Source organism: Schistocerca gregaria, chromosome 2 (assembly GCF_023897955.1).
Source record: "Schistocerca gregaria isolate iqSchGreg1 chromosome 2, iqSchGreg1.2, whole genome shotgun sequence".
Lineage (NCBI taxonomy): Eukaryota > Metazoa > Arthropoda > Insecta > Orthoptera > Acrididae > Schistocerca > Schistocerca gregaria.
Window position 1 is genome coordinate 391,654,181 of NC_064921.1, and position 16,347 is coordinate 391,670,527.

A 16,347-nucleotide genomic window follows, 5' to 3' on the forward strand; every position below is an offset into this window, starting at 1 on the left:
TTAATTCCTTGTACACCTATGATATGTCCCAAGAATTTTAGCTCTTGCCTTGCAAAGTGTAATTTAGACAATTTTATTGTAATACCTTTTTCTTTAAATCATTTTAGGGTTTTCCTCAAGGTCAGGTAATGCTCATCCCAGGTGGGTGATATTATCAGTATATCATCTACATACATGATTAAGTTCTTTAATAACTCTCTCCCTATTGCTTTGTCCAGCACTCATATAAATACTGATACCTAGATATTTAGTCCAAATGGTAACACATTAAAATGACAGGATTTCCCATCAAATAGAAATGCTGTATATTTCCTTGAATCTGGATGTAACTGGATCTGCCAATACCCAGCAGTTTGGTCCATCGAACTAAAAAAATGTACTTTTTCAGATTTTGACAATTGCTTGTTGATGTAGATAGGTCTATCTCTTTCAGTTTCTATATGTTTATTTAGGGTGCGTGCGTCCAGTACTAGCCACACACCTCCTGCAGCCTTTTTCACTACTGCCAAATACTTTGTTCTTGTCTATCATTTTATCTATCTCCTCCTTAACTGTTTCCTTTAAGCTTACCAGTATCGGGTAAAGTTTACCAAAAAAAATGGAGTATCATCTTTGATCTTAAATTTACATATATAGTCACTAATACTCCATGGACTATCAGAAAATACCATTTCATATTCTAATAGAATTCTGGTTAAATTTGATTTTTGGTTGTTGGTTAATATTGGGGATTCATTTACTTTATTGTGTATGTCAGCTTGATGTGATGCATGTCACCATCTCTGGTGACAATTGCACTGTCGCTGTTAATTGGAAATGATAAACTTAACAGAATATTCATTTCACTTAATCCAAAATAAAGACAACACTCTTCAAAATTCAAAATGACATTAAATTCCGACAGCCAATCTAGGCCAAATAACACATCCCTGTTAATATTTTCTACTACAAGAAGTGTTTGATGGAACGTAATACCTCCAGTGCTACAATTTACTTGGGTTTCATATTTGACAACCTTACTTTTAGTTCCAGTTATACCGACTATATATACTTCTGTTACTGGTAGTATAGGTAAGTCATACCTAGTTCTTAATGTTTTAAAGAAACCTGAGAAATAAGTGACACTTCACTAACCAAATCTATAAAGATGTTAACTTCAAGACCTTCTATTCTTCCAATCATAATTGGACATGGATTAATGTTGTTACTGGTGTGTTCTTCCAGTAGTAACCATTCTTTTGTTGGTACTTTATGTGTAAAGCAATCATATTTATTATGATGTAGGCCTTCTAATGTATTTCCATGACCTGGGCGCCAGCCCTGGATCCAGATAGCATGACATTTTTCTCATTATTGGTAATTACTAGCTGGTTACCAAATTGAGGTATCACGTTTCCATTTTGAGCTCTATTATTACTAGGTACAAATTCCTGTGTGAGTCCTGGGCCTATATTCAAAGTTGGATGTCTTTTTTGATAATTGTTGTTACCACTATTCTGATTATACCAGTGTACTCTAGCCAAAATAGTTTCACGTCTTTTAAAATTACTATTGCTATTATTATTATTCCTTTTGTAGTTCTGATTCTTACTTTTTTGCACATTCTCATTTCGGTCCTTATTGATGGCATCAAGTGTGTCTACAAAGGATAACAGTTCTTCTACTGCCTTCCACCCACTACATAATATTTCTTCTGTAGCGTAAGTGGGTAATCACCTTATCAAAATTCTTACCAAACCCTCTTCCTCCATGGGTTTATGTAAATATTTTGCCCTTGTTAAATGCCAGTCAAAATATTTTCTCATTGTACAGCATGTATTGTTATAATACTTTGGGTCCCACAAATCAGATATTAACTTTTCTTAGGCCCTTGTTGACCAATACTTCTCCTTAAACCTTTTCTGAAAGTCTACCTAAGATGAGAAATTCTCTATATTCACTGTGCCCTACTCAGATGCCTCTCCTAGAAGATAATCTAGAGCAAATTCTATCTTTTTTGCGTCTTCCCAATTCTTCAGCAAGGCTTGATTAAATCGTTTCAAGAAATGAGTTGGATATACGTCTCCATCTGGTTTAAATTTTGGAATTTGTCTGGAAAGTCCAGAATTTGCTCCCCATTGTAAATCTGTCACCACCTCAGTAGTCAACACTACATTTGGTGCAGCCACCCTTTTCTCTACCCTATCCTGGATAAGTTTAAGCTCTTTCCACAAATCGTCCATGCCTCTCTTAGTATCATTAAGTTCTGAAGCTAAACATGCCGGAACGTTGTCTGGGTTTACCCTCTTGGCAACTTTTCGGTTGATTAATTCCTCTACCTGTTCCTCCAGTCCTCCTGGAGTTTGTACATATATTGTTGTTGAACTGACAAAATCCTACAAGTACATATTTTATTTCAAGAATATAGAGCTGGTTAATAATATTCCCTTTAACCTGATACAGTCTTCGGAGATGAATTAAATGGTAAGAGCAACTTAGCTGATAACCCAAAGTGCACATGGGGGTTTTTTAGGTTAGAGAATTCCCTCCCTAGGCCCGACAAGACTCCTCCTGAGATGTGGCAAGGTAGGAGTAGGCAAAATGCAACAGGGAATAACAATATTAATGTGCTAATAGTAAACTGCAGGAGCGTCTATAGAAAGGTCCCAGAACTGCTCTCATTAATAAATGGTCACAATGCCCATATAATACTAGGGACAGAAAGTTGGCTGAAACCAGACGTAAACAGTAATGAAATCCTAAACTCAGATTGGGATGTATACCGCAGAGACAGGCTGGACAGTGAAGGGGGAGGCGTGTTTATAGTGATAAGAAGTGCAATAGTATCGAAGGAAATTCATGGAGATCCGAATTGTGAAATGATTTGGGTGTTGATCATGGTTAAAGCAGGTTCAGACATGGTAATTGGATGTCTCTATAGGCCCCCGGGCTCAGCAGCTGTTGTGGCTGAGCACCTGAAGAATAATTTGGAAAAATATTTCGAGTAGATTTCCCCACCATGTTATAGTTCTGGGTGGAGATTTTAATTTGCCGGATATAGACTGGGAGACTCAAACATTCATAACAGGTGGCAGGGAAAAAGAATCCAGTGAAATTCTTTTTAAGTGCTTTATCTGAAAACTACCTTGAGCAATTAAACAGAGAACCGACTTGTGGCAGTAACATATTAGACCTTCTGGTGACAAACAGACCCGAACTATTTGAATCAGTTAATGCAGAACAGGGAATCAGCAATCATAAAGCGGTTACTGCATCGATGATTTTAGCCTTAAATAGAAATATTAAAAAAGGTGGGAAGATTTTTCTATTTAGCAAAAGTGACAAAAAGCAGATTTCAGAGTACACAAAAGTTTTGTCTCAAGTACAGATAGTGTTGAGGATCAGTGGATAAAGTTCAAAACCATCGTACAATATGCATTAGATGAGTATGTGCCTAGCAATATCGTAAGAGATGGAAAAGAGCCACCGTGGTACATCAACCAAGTTAGAAAACTGCTGCGGAAGCAAAGGGAACTTCACAGCAAACATAAACATAGCCAAAGCCTTGCAGACAAACAAAAATTACGCGAAGCAAAATGTAGTGTGAGGAGGGCTATGCGAGAGGCGTTCAATGAATTCGAAAGTAAAGTTCTATGTACTGACTTGGCAGAAAATCCTAAGAAATTTTGGTCCTATGTCAAAGCGGTAGGTGGATCAAAACAAAATGTCTAGACACTCTGTGACCAAAATGGTACTGAAACAGAGGATGACAGACTAAAGGCCGAAATACTAAATATCTTCCTCCAAAGCTGTTTCACAGGGGAAGACTGCACTGTAGTTCCTTCTCTAGATTGTCGCACAGATGACAAAATGGTAGATATTGAAATAGACAACAGAGGGATAGAGAAACAATTAAAATCGCTCAAAAGAGGAAAGACCGCTGGACCTGATGGGAATCCAGTTCGATTTTAAACAGAGTACGGGAAGGAACTTGCCCCCTTCTTGCAGCAGTGTACCGTAGGTCTCTAGAAGAGCGAAGCATTCCAAAGGATTGGAAAAAGGCACAGGTCATCCCCGTTTTCAAGAAGGGACGTTGAACAGATGTGCAGAACTATAGACCTATATCTCTAACGTCGATCAGTTGTAGAATTTTGGAACACGTATTATGTTAGAGTATAATGACTTTTCTGGAGACTGGAAATCTACTCTGTAGGAATCAGCATGGGTTTCAAAAAAGACGGTCGTGTGAAACCCAGCTCGCGCTATTCGTCCACAAGACTCAGAGGGCCATAGATACGGGTTCACAGGTAGATGCCATGTTTCTTGACTTCCGCAAGGCATTTGACACAGTTCCCCACAGTCTTTTAATGAATAAAGTAAGAGCATATGGACTATCAGACCAATTGTGTGATTGGATTAAGGAGTTCCTAGATAACAGAGCGCAGCATGTTATTCTCAATGGAGAGAAGTCTTCCGAAGTAAGAGTGATTTCAGACGTCCCGCAGGGGAGTGTCATAGGACCGTTGCTATTCACAATATACATAAATGACCTGGTGGATGACATCGAAAGTTCACTGAGGCTTTTTGCAGATTATGGTGTGGTGTATCGAGAGGTTGCAACAATGAAAAATTGTACTGAAATGCAGAAAGATCTGCAGCGAATTGACGCATGGTGCAGGGAATGGCAATTGAATCTCAATGTAGACAAGTGTAATGTGCTGCGAATACATAGAAAGATAGATCCCTTATCATTTAGCTACAAAATAGCAGGTCAGCAACTGGAAGCAGTTAATTCCATAAATTATCTGGGAGTATGCATTAGGAGTGATTTAAAATGGAATGATCATATAAAGTTGATTGTCGGTAAAGCAGATGCCAGACTGAGACACATTGGAAGAATCCTAAGGAAATGCAATCCGAAAACAAAGGAAGTAGGTTACAGTACGCTTGTTCGCCCACTGCTTGAATACTGCTCAACAGTGTGGGATCCTACCAGATAGGGTTGATAGAAGAGAGAGAGAAGATCCAACGCGCTTCATTACCGGATCATTTAGTAATCGCGAAAGCATTACAGAGATGATAGATAAACTCCAGTGGAAGATTCTGCAGGAGAGACGCTCAGTAGCTCGGTTCGGGCTTTTGTTAAAGTTTTGAGAACATACTTTCACCGAAGAGTCAAGCAGTATATTGCTCCCTCCTACGTATATCTCACGAAGAGACCATGAGGATAAAATCAGAGAGATTAGAGTCCACACAGAAGCATACTGACAATCCTTCTTTCCACAAACAATACGAGACTGGAATAGAAGGGAGAACCAATGGAGGTACTCAGGGTACCCTTCGCCATACACCGTCAGGTGACTTGCGGAGTATGGATGTAGATGTAGATGTAGAAGAGGATCGTCCACATGCACAATGTGTAAGTAAACTGGAAGAGATGTGTGAGCCATGCAACCCAACACCGCAATGTCTCTTGTCATCCAAAAAAGCGTTAGAATGTTTCTGTATGTTTGGTGGTATTTTTGAAATGCAGGGTCATTTTGGCTGTTTTTTTGTTGCTGAGATGTTTGTGTTAGAGAGGTTTTCCTTGTTCCATTCATCACCCAGTTACGTCTGTTTTGTGTTTTAGTGACTAGTAGTACTTTTGGAAGCACTTCTTTGAACCTGAATTTAAATTTCATAGAAACTTTGAAAACTTCCTATCTGTACTAGGCTCCATGCACTTTCATCATTTGCATGATAAATTTGACCTTTATTTTCTTGGAGTTGACACTTCTATATGTGAGTATTTTAGTTTTGTTTTCTACAGCTGCGTTTAATTTTAAGAACTGATTGGAATGATCTGAGAGGCCCAGCCTACTTACAGCTACACCACAAATTTTTTTTCTCGAAGTCAGTTAGTACATGTTCAATAATTGATGTTGAATGCTTAGTTACCCTTGTGGCTGTGTTAACCAATGGTGATATTCTATAGCTGTATGTAATGTTTGAAAATGTTTGCAGAACCCATCTGAGTTCAATGTGTTGATGATTAAATCTGCACAAATGAGGATTTTGCCCTTAGGATTAGTAACAATGCCCAGTGCTTGAATTAGTTTTGCTATGAATGTATCTGTGTCACCACTGGGAGAATGGTAAATACATGGTACAGTTAGTCTTTGAAACATATGTGGCTTTCTTATCTCTATAGCTGATATTTCTACATATTTTCCTTCAATTAATGAAATGCTGTAATTTCTAACTTTATTCATAAGCCCTTTCTTTAGACTTATGTATGATCCACCACCTCTCATAGTGGTTCTACTATAATGGCATCCTAGATTATATGAGCTTAGAGCTTCATGTGTAATTTCAGATCCCCTACACCAATGTTCTGTTGTGCATACAAGTGACCTATCAGTAGTCTGCAGTTCCACTTCTATCTGCACTTCATTTCTTATGGACTGTATATTATGCTGGAGATCTGAGAAACACTGAGCACTTCTTGCCTTGAAGCCTTCTAGTTTTTCTTGTCTTCCTTTAAAAAATCATTTGGATGATGAGGAGCTACAGTTTTCTTGTCATATCTACTGTTGTATCTGCTGACTACTCGCATTTCTTTGCTGCTACCTTTTTTTATGATGAAACTATGCGTTTGATTTTGCTAATCTAACATGTTCCTTCACAACAAAACACCCACTCCCCTTCATACTGGTCACTTTTATGGTTTTCCTCTCATTGTATCCCCTCCCCCTTCATCTGTGAGAAGTACATTTCTATGTTAATTCGAAGTCATCTCAGTGTTACAGCTTTGTGATACATTCCAGTTTGAGGAGACAGTGCTCTTTGTCTGACCCAATTCAGGGTACAGTAGCAAAGCAAAAGCAGAACTACTAAATTCCGTTTTCAAATGCTCTTTTAGTACAGAAGTACAGAAGAGACAGAAGTACTGCCCCAATTTACTTCTCACACCACTGTGGAGATTATTGATACAGGTATTAGTATCAGCGGTATTGAAAAACTGATAAAAATTGAACAAGTTTCCAGAGCCCATTGGCATCCCTGTCAAAGCCTGTACAGAATTTTCATCTGTGGTAACTCCTATTTTAACCATAATACGCCATAGATTCCTTGAACGAAAAAATTTTCCCTGTCATTGTAAAATAACTAAAAGAAAGATAGCAGAGTGGATTAATAAAACTATTGCCCTGTTCAGAGATGTCCATCTGTTGTGGAATCCTAGAGCATGTTCTGAGCTCACACATGATGAATAGTCTCAAACAAAATGGCCTCCTCCATGCCAACCATCAAGCGTTCCAAAAAAATAGTCATGTGAAAATCAATTTGCACTTTACTCACCTGATTTCCTGAAAGTCATGCATCAAGGCAGTCAAGTGGACGCAGTATTTCTTGACTTTGGAAATGCATTTGACTTTGGACCACGCCAACGATTATCATCGAAAGTACAATCATATAGGTTATCAAGCAAAATTTGTAACTGGATTTAGGATTTCTTGGCATGAAGGATGCAGCATATTATCTTGGATGGAAAGTCATCGACAGAAGTAAAAGTAACTTCAAGTATACAAAACAATATTAATAGGAACCTCAGACTTTCAAAGATGATGCAGTTATTTATAATGAAGTATTGTTTGAAACAAGTTGAAGAAATATTCAGAGAGATCTTAATAAGATTTCAAAGTGTTGCAATGATTGGCAATTTGCTTAAAATGTAAAATTATGTACTTCACGAGGTAGAAAAACGGTAATATCCTGAGACTATCACAATCAATCAATTCATACAAATATCTGGGAGTAGCAATTTGTAAAGATATGAAATGGAGTAATCACCTTGGCTCATTTGTAGGTAAGTCAGGAAAAGACTTCAGTTCTTTGGCACGATGCTGAGAAAAAGCAGTCACTCTACAAAGGAGACTCCTTACAAACTACTTGTGCATGCCATCTTAGGATGTTGCTCAAGCCTTTTTCCTTGTCGTCAGCCAGCCACTACCATCTGCTATATTGTTCTAGCTCCCTCTACCACTTTCTTCCTGGGTTGTCCATGTTTTACTGCTGGCGGCATGCTTCGTCCCATGCTTCGGTGTAGGTGGGCACATATTTTTCCAAGCTAGTTTCCTGTATCTTATGTTATGTTTTATCTTACTGTTCTGAATCTTTTCTTGACACCCATCTCAATCTGTTACTGAGTGGGCACTGAAGACCTCGCCATCGTGCCCCCTTAAAACCCTTTCCATCTCCGTCATCCATCTCCATCAAGTGTGTGGGACTCATACCAAATAGGACAAAAGGGGGATGTTGAATGTTGATAAAGAGTGGTGGCATGAATGTCACAGCTTTCTTTGACTTAAGTGAGAAAACTAGAGAAATGTTCAGAAACCTGAAAGGCAGATCTCTGAAGACAGATTCCTGTGAAAGCCTACTTGCAGAATTTCAAAAAGCAGCATTAAGTGAAGAATCTGAAGATATTCTTTTGCCCAATATGTATTGCTCCCTTAGGGATCATGAAGACAAAAGTAAGCTAATAACAGCATGCACAGAGGCATTTATGCAGTCACACTTCTCATGGTATGCATGCAATTATAATGGGAAGAAACCCCAATATGTGGTACTTAACAGTGGTTCGCAGATGTGGATCTAGGGGTGGGAAATGAGAATGCATGTCTTGAGAAATTCTTGATTCACTTCTCTGAAAACATGCCTTATGAGACTCTCTGGATGTATGTGCATTTCCAGTGTTATGACTCCACAATAATTTTAGTCTGAGGGCAACAACAGGCTCAGAATTTTGGAGAATGGGCTAATAGGCAGTGTTATACATGTAGGTGTGATTATCAACAAATAGTATGTATTCAACCTTTTAAGCCTACAACACTAAACAATATATTGAGGTGTACTTGGGGCTGCATTTTGCTTTCATCTGAAATTTTATTATTGCAGATTTTGAGCCTATAATTGGAAACAACTTCCTGTTTACCCAATGTAGCAAATGCAAATCTTATCAACAGTATCATTAGATATTCTAGTGCTGGATTCTGACACATTGCAGTGATTCACAGTGCCAAGCTAGTGCAGACAGCTGAAAGCAGGTATGCTGAGTTGCTTGAACAGTTTCCTGACTCAACCCACCTAGAGAGATGAGGGAGGTATGTCGCAACACCGTGAATTTTACTGATGGCTCACCAGTTTGATGCCATCCTAGACATTTAGTTCTCAGTTGTCTTGCAATCAAAAAGGTGAAGGTGTTGCTCAGGGATAGTGTTATTCACCCTTCTTGTAGTCCTTGGTCTTCCCCTCTGCATCTTGTACACAGAAAGGGTGGCTTTGATGATTACTGTGTGGTCAATCTGAGAACAATATGGGACAGATATCCACTGACTCTAATGAGGGCTAAAATTATGCTCCAGTGATGCAACTGTGTAAGTATACTGGATTGTGCAAAGGCTTTCATGTAAAAGCTGAAGAAACACTCGTACATGTATGCAGATGGGTAGACAACAACAAATTAATTTTAAATGTAAAAATAAAGAACAGTTTTAGTTTCCACATAAGTAGGAAACCTAAAAATCACCCTTTAAAAGTGAAACATGAGTTCATAGAACATGTATCACAAACAAAATTTCTAGGGCTCCATGTTGTCACACAACTACAATGGACTGAGCATGTTCCTGCACTCAGAAAATGAATAGCTTCAGTATGCTTTTCACTGAGAATAATAAAGTCTGTGTGTAGTAGTTCATGCACTGAACAGCATATTTTGCATATTTCTCTTCCTTAATGAGTTATGGGATAATGATCTGGGGAATAAATGAGCAGAACAGACAAACAATGTTTAAGCTGCAAAAAAATGGTGTACGAATTATGAAAAAGGTAGTAAGATAACTCACTGCACTCAGCTGATTAAATCTATTGGAATCTTGAAATTTTGCAGACAGTGGCCCACATTAAAAAAGACATTGATAAGTATCCCACAAACAGATCTCTACATGAACTTGGAACCAGATCCAGCCACCACTTACCTCTCAACAGAAAAAAACAAAATTAAAACCCAAAGTAATGTGCTTTATAATGTTGTTAAATTATACAATAACCTACCACAAGTGATCAAAGACAAAAGTGAACTTCATACCTTCAGGAATAGCCTAAAATATTATTTGTTACAAAAGTATTTCCAAACATAAAGGATGTGTAAATTTTGTTGACAATTTTGGATGATTAATTACTGCAATTAAGAGACATTTTACATGACGTTCAATACCACAGTGAAATACAGTGTCAGTAGACAAGAAGACCCTTTGAAGACTACTGTAATCACTCCATTTGGCTTATTTGAAAGTCTTTATATGGCATTTGGTTTGTACAACACAATTCAATCATAGCAGATGTTCACTGACTCTCTGTTGAAAGGACTGTCATTCTACTTTGCACACTTGAATGAAATTCTGTTCTTTTCAGCCAGAGGAGGACAAACACCTAGAACAACATGATGTCACTGAACACTGCTAAATGTGTTTTCGTAAACCTCACATCACCTTGTTGGGCCATCTAATTTCACCTGCAAGGTGAACTCTCTCCCACTCACTTGCATTGCAAGAACTATTAACTACAGTACTTATTGGATCCAAAATTAAGGAGCATTCACCCATCCAATGGACAGATGAGATGAACTCCACTTTTAATGCAGTGAAATGTAAAACTTAAAAAGGGATCCACTCCTGGCACATCCTGTATTGGATGCACCACTCACTTTAGTAGTTGATGGTGGACGACGGTTCAATCCCGTCTCCGGCCATTCTGATTTAGGTTTTCTGTGATTTACCTAAATCACTTCAGGCAAATGCCGAGATGGTTCCTTTGAAAGGGCACGGCTGATTTCCTTCACCATCCTTCCCTCACCCGAGCTTGCGCTCCGTCTCTAATGACCTTGTTGTCGATGGGACGTTAAACACTAATCTCCTCCTCCTAGTAGTTGATGCCAGTCAGACAGCTACTAGTGCAGCTCTGCAGCACCAAGTTGTTAGCTCTTGGTAATTACTCTCCTTCTTCTTGCATAAGCTATCCACTTCAGAAGAAAAATGGAGTGCTTGTAGTTATGAGCTTCTGTCTGTGCACGAAACAATCAAGCACTTTTGACCACAGTAGGATGACAGAGAATTGATATTTACTGATCACATACCTTCAGACAGAACAACAACAAAAGAATTTATAATGTTTACGGATCACATGCCTTCAGACAGAACAACAACAAAAGCTCATCACAACAGTACAGCCACCTGGAATTTATTGCTCAACTCAGTACTGATGTACACCACATTTCTGGTCTTATACTGATTTTGCTCAGCTCGCATAGACACAGGAATCTGACAAGGAACGCCAGAAGCTGTAGCACAATGCATCATTCAACCTTCAGTCACAACTTTCCGACATTCCTGGTTCCAACATCAAACTATGTTGTGACATTTCCAGTGGTTGGTTTCACCCATTTCTGCCACTCACTTTCTGCAGATGTGCTTTCAACACCCTCCACAACCTATGCCATCCTGCCATTAGAACATCTAAGCACCTGATGTCATAATGTTTTATCTGGCCCAAAGGAATAGTCGTTAGTGGGCTCACACATGCCTTCAGTGTCAGCACAGTAAAATAGCCCATCCTGTACATGTGCACAATGGAGAATTTCAAGATACAAAAAAGCATTTCGTACATGTGCACATTGATGTTGTGGATCCACTACCTCCTTCTAATGGTCAATGTTACCTATTGACTGCCGCTGATTGTTTTACCCACTGACCATAACCAACTCTATCACTGGACATTTAGTTACCACTCAGTGAGCAATGGCATGGTCAAGTGATCACACCATTCTTTAAAGGCTGCATTAATGTGACATGCCACAAGCTGGACAGTTGCATTGACTATGGTCTTACTTAGCTTTTGCACTGCTTACAAACCGGTCTTAGATTCATCTTCAGAGGATTCATCTCAGCGGAAATGCTACCTACTATTGTGACTCAGAATCACCCTTAGCCTAAACCATAAGTGCTTTCATCTAAAACTGATACACAACCCAACAGATGAACACTACAATCTAAAGCAGATGCACAACCTGACAGAAGAGTGTACTCTGCATGTCAAGTTTACTTTCCTGCAAGATATTTTGGTGATGTTCCACTTCTACCTAGGGAGCTGATGCAGTAAATAAAAGCCGCCTGTGTTTTATAGCTCTCATTGAGTTCACACACCAGCCAGGTGCTCATGTTTTAGAATCTGTGCTTCCTTTGTTTATTGATGCTTCATGAGCTAAGTCACTGATAACTGCTTTGCTTATAGGTACACATCCTGCCTAGCATTAATTTATTGCAATCATAAGTTTGAAGGTCTTGTTTATCATAAACCTGTATCTGTTAATAAAAGTTTGTTGTTGAAAGTTTTAAGAGCATCAACAATTTATATGCTATCATGGCTAAGTAGTTCAGATGAATTTTTTCTGTAGCCACTCTGACAGCTTCCTTACTTATCTACATCTGGTCAATACTCCAAAGTGCAACATTTTTTTTTAATACTTAGATATTTCAGCTTTGTAAGTTGTTTAGAAGACAAATCACTGTATATCAATATGATTACATATTGAGAGTAGACAATAGAAAATCCAGGAACAAAAATACAAATTACCATAAGTTGCAACTCACCACATAGAGGTGATTAAACTTTGGTCTGTGGTTTACTTAAGAACTTTATTAAATAAAGTATATTCTGTGTTCAAAAACCAATGTCGTGTTTGTTTATGACTCTTCCACAGAAATTCTATGCTTAGTGGTTACACTATTATGGGGACTGTAGTATTTCTTTTGGAGTTCCAGTTTTTTGTTTCGAATGTTTACCACCTAAACCAGTGCTAACTTTTGTCAATAAGGTAGTGAACACTAATAAAGCTGCAGATATGCCCATTCTGAACCATAATGAACAGATTGTCTTTGCACATAAGATTAACAAAATTCACCACTTACAAGGAGTGAACCAAGTAAAATAAAGGTCCGATACAATCCTTGATGAAAGCAAAGTGTTTAAACAGTTGAAACTATCTCAATGAACATGATGCTGCTGTTGTTAAGGCTAATGAAGGAAACTTGACTGTTGTCCTTTACAAAAATGAGTACATTGCTAAAACATTAATTTTTTTCTCAGAAAACAACATTACTGATCTTAGCCATGATTCAACCACTCCTTAATGAATATAACTTTCTCCTCTCTGCTAAACAAATAAATAGTTGCACATTAATGAACCCCATGCCCACAAATACACAGCACAACCAAAAACCCATAAACCTAAATACCACTTAGACCCATTGAAAGCACTGAGAATACATCAGCATTCAAATGTTCACAACTTTTAAATAATGTCCCTAGGAAATTTTACACTTGTGAACCCACAACTTCAATAAAAAAACATTCATGAGCAGACAACGTTCATTAAAGATATAAAAATCTCCAGGCAATCTAGATTTGTCTCATTGGACATCATTAATCTGTTAAAAAATATACCTATCAATGAGACAATAGAAAAAAACCCTTATTAAATACAAAATTATCTTAACTAAATACAAAATCCATGCCAGAGATTTCAAAATTGGCCAGTTTACTTGAACTGGTAGTGCCCCCTAAGAGTTTCTCATTTAATGACAAGATCTATCAACAGAAAGAAGTGTTAGCTATGGGTAACAACAGGTTGAACCTTCTGGATGACATATTCATCAGCCATTTCGAAAACAATTTTTTTGTGGGGACATTAAACTTACTGGAAAAATTGCTTATTACAGGAGATATATTGATGATACTCTAGTTCTGTCTGATGCCACAAAATTTTACTTGATGAACTTCTTACATTTTTCAGCTCACTTCATAATAAAATCAAATTTACAATAGAACATGAAACAAACAAGTCCATAAATTTCTTAGACCTCATAACTGTTAATGAACAATGGGAACACAACTTTTACATCTGAAGGAAACCAGCTTACACTGATATCACAATACACAAATCATTACACTGTCCAAACACATTTAGACCCATATCTGAAAGCAATAACATAAGAGATGTATACCATAACAGCATTTACAGACAATAATAGCTACTCAGTAAAATCAACTGACAAAATGTCCATCAAAACATAGGCCAACATTGCTAACTGAAACATTAAAGAAAAATAAACCTTACTGTATTCCACACAGAAAATGAAGGTAGCAAACTTGACTGGTTAGAACAACTGAAATACTGTTACACAAAGAAAACTTTTCTAAAAACAAGGTAAATGAACAAACTGCATTTAACAGTGACAGTTTTTTCAACATCTTCAACAGTTTACTTTTTCCCCAAAGAAATAAGAATTTAATAGTTGCGAACATTTCACAATGTAAAGCCACATCTGCTATCTGCACTAATAATTGTTTTGCAAATGACATCTATACATAAATAATAATGTAACATCTTTGTATCACCTTAGAAATTACAACACCTTTGTGTAAATTGTATGTAACATCTTTTCATTTGGAGGTTCTTAGACTGGTTTGAATTTTGTTTACTAATACACTGCGAGACAAAGTGTTTGTAGGTGTGTAAATAAGCCTATTTATGCTGTGGTTAAAAAGTATCTAACCACTGCTGGAAATAATCTTTGTCTTAGTTTTGTAAAAATCAAAGAGCCAAGTACAAGGAAAAAATATAGTGTAGACAAACATATTTCTATTAGAAAAATGATTTAAAACTTGGTATTACACAAGTTTTTAAGAGGTCCAGAAACGGCACCTTTTTATGGTTATTTAAAAATAATCCATGCCCCCAGGTCTAGGTCTCCTCCCTATAAACTTTTGTATGTTTGTCCTTGGTTTCAGTGTTCCACCTTGTAAAATACCTAAGTCCCCTGTATTGTTTTGTTGTTTGTGGAAGTTTATCTACATCTTCAATTTCCTACTAAATTATTATAAAGTACTTCTTCTTATATTATGTTATATTGATCCATCAGCTGCAATATGCAAACACTTCATAAATGTACATATTTAAGTGTGAGGTGCGACATTACGTGTGCTTGTACAATGTGATTGGAAGTACTCTTTAGAACGAACAGCCAGCTTACTCTCTTGCTACCATCACACAATACCATTTGTCATGATACCCATTGCTCTATGGGAGGGGTGTTGCACATCTTGAGCCATGACAATAGTGCAGGGAATAAACTGCCCAACCAGCAGGTACTGCAAAGTGTGATACAGCTGCTGTCATCACCTCGTCTTACAAAAAATCTGTGTCCATCCCAGAACCCATGTATATGCAACATAACATCAGGTTTCTGCACAGTATGTGCTTCTAAATCACTTAACTAAAAGCAAATATACTTCCATGGATGGCAATCATAATTTTTCAATACTGTAGGTATCATGCAACACTTCACTTTACCAAAGTTATATATTACACTTCATATCCCTCTCTGTAGACAAATGATGATGTCATAGTTATTGGACTTAAACAAACAAATTATACTGATGGTACTGAACACTCTTTGGAATCCATAGCATTAAAGAGTATGTACTACCAGGCTTTATAACACATTTATCTTTCCCAGTTTCAACAACTGAAAACCATTTTGCAGAACTCAATCTCAAAATCCGTAGGAGTGATATAGTCATAACATTGGCTCCAAGAACTAGTAACCCCTAACCCTTGCATTGTACCGGACCTTGAATTTTTTTGACCACAGTTGCAAAAATATCTTTACCGAGAAGTCACTCATTCATCATGAATTGAAATTCTTGAAGTAGTCATAAAATGTCCTGCTCATAAATTATTTTTTAACTTTAAGTCTAATGCTTTTTACCCTGTGGACTAGCCACAAACAGGGCTCGTAATTCAGTTACACCTCTAGTTTTAATTATTAATTCACTATTTAAGCAGGATAAGCATTCATTGCTTAACTACATTTATTCAACACTGTAACATAGCAAAGTCGATTCTTCCCATCTCTTATGTTTTTCTACTCCCAGAACTAACCACCTTGCCCCATACACTTAACACTTACTTGAAAATCACAAGGTTTTATTTAAACTACATTTCATTTGAATTTATTATTCGTATTGTTATTTTGATTGTACTGATTAGTGTGGCTATAAAGCAGGTTAATTAAAAGTCACAGTTAATTAAAGTTGACTCTCTAGTACAATATATGAGAAACTTTGTGAGCTAATAAGAGTAGTTCCATATAATGACCCACACCAACAAACTACACATTCCAATTTTCCTGTGTAGTACTTTAAAATATCAGAGTCTAATTAATTGAAGACAAAATTAAATTTAACCACTGCTAAATTTCAAATTTAAAC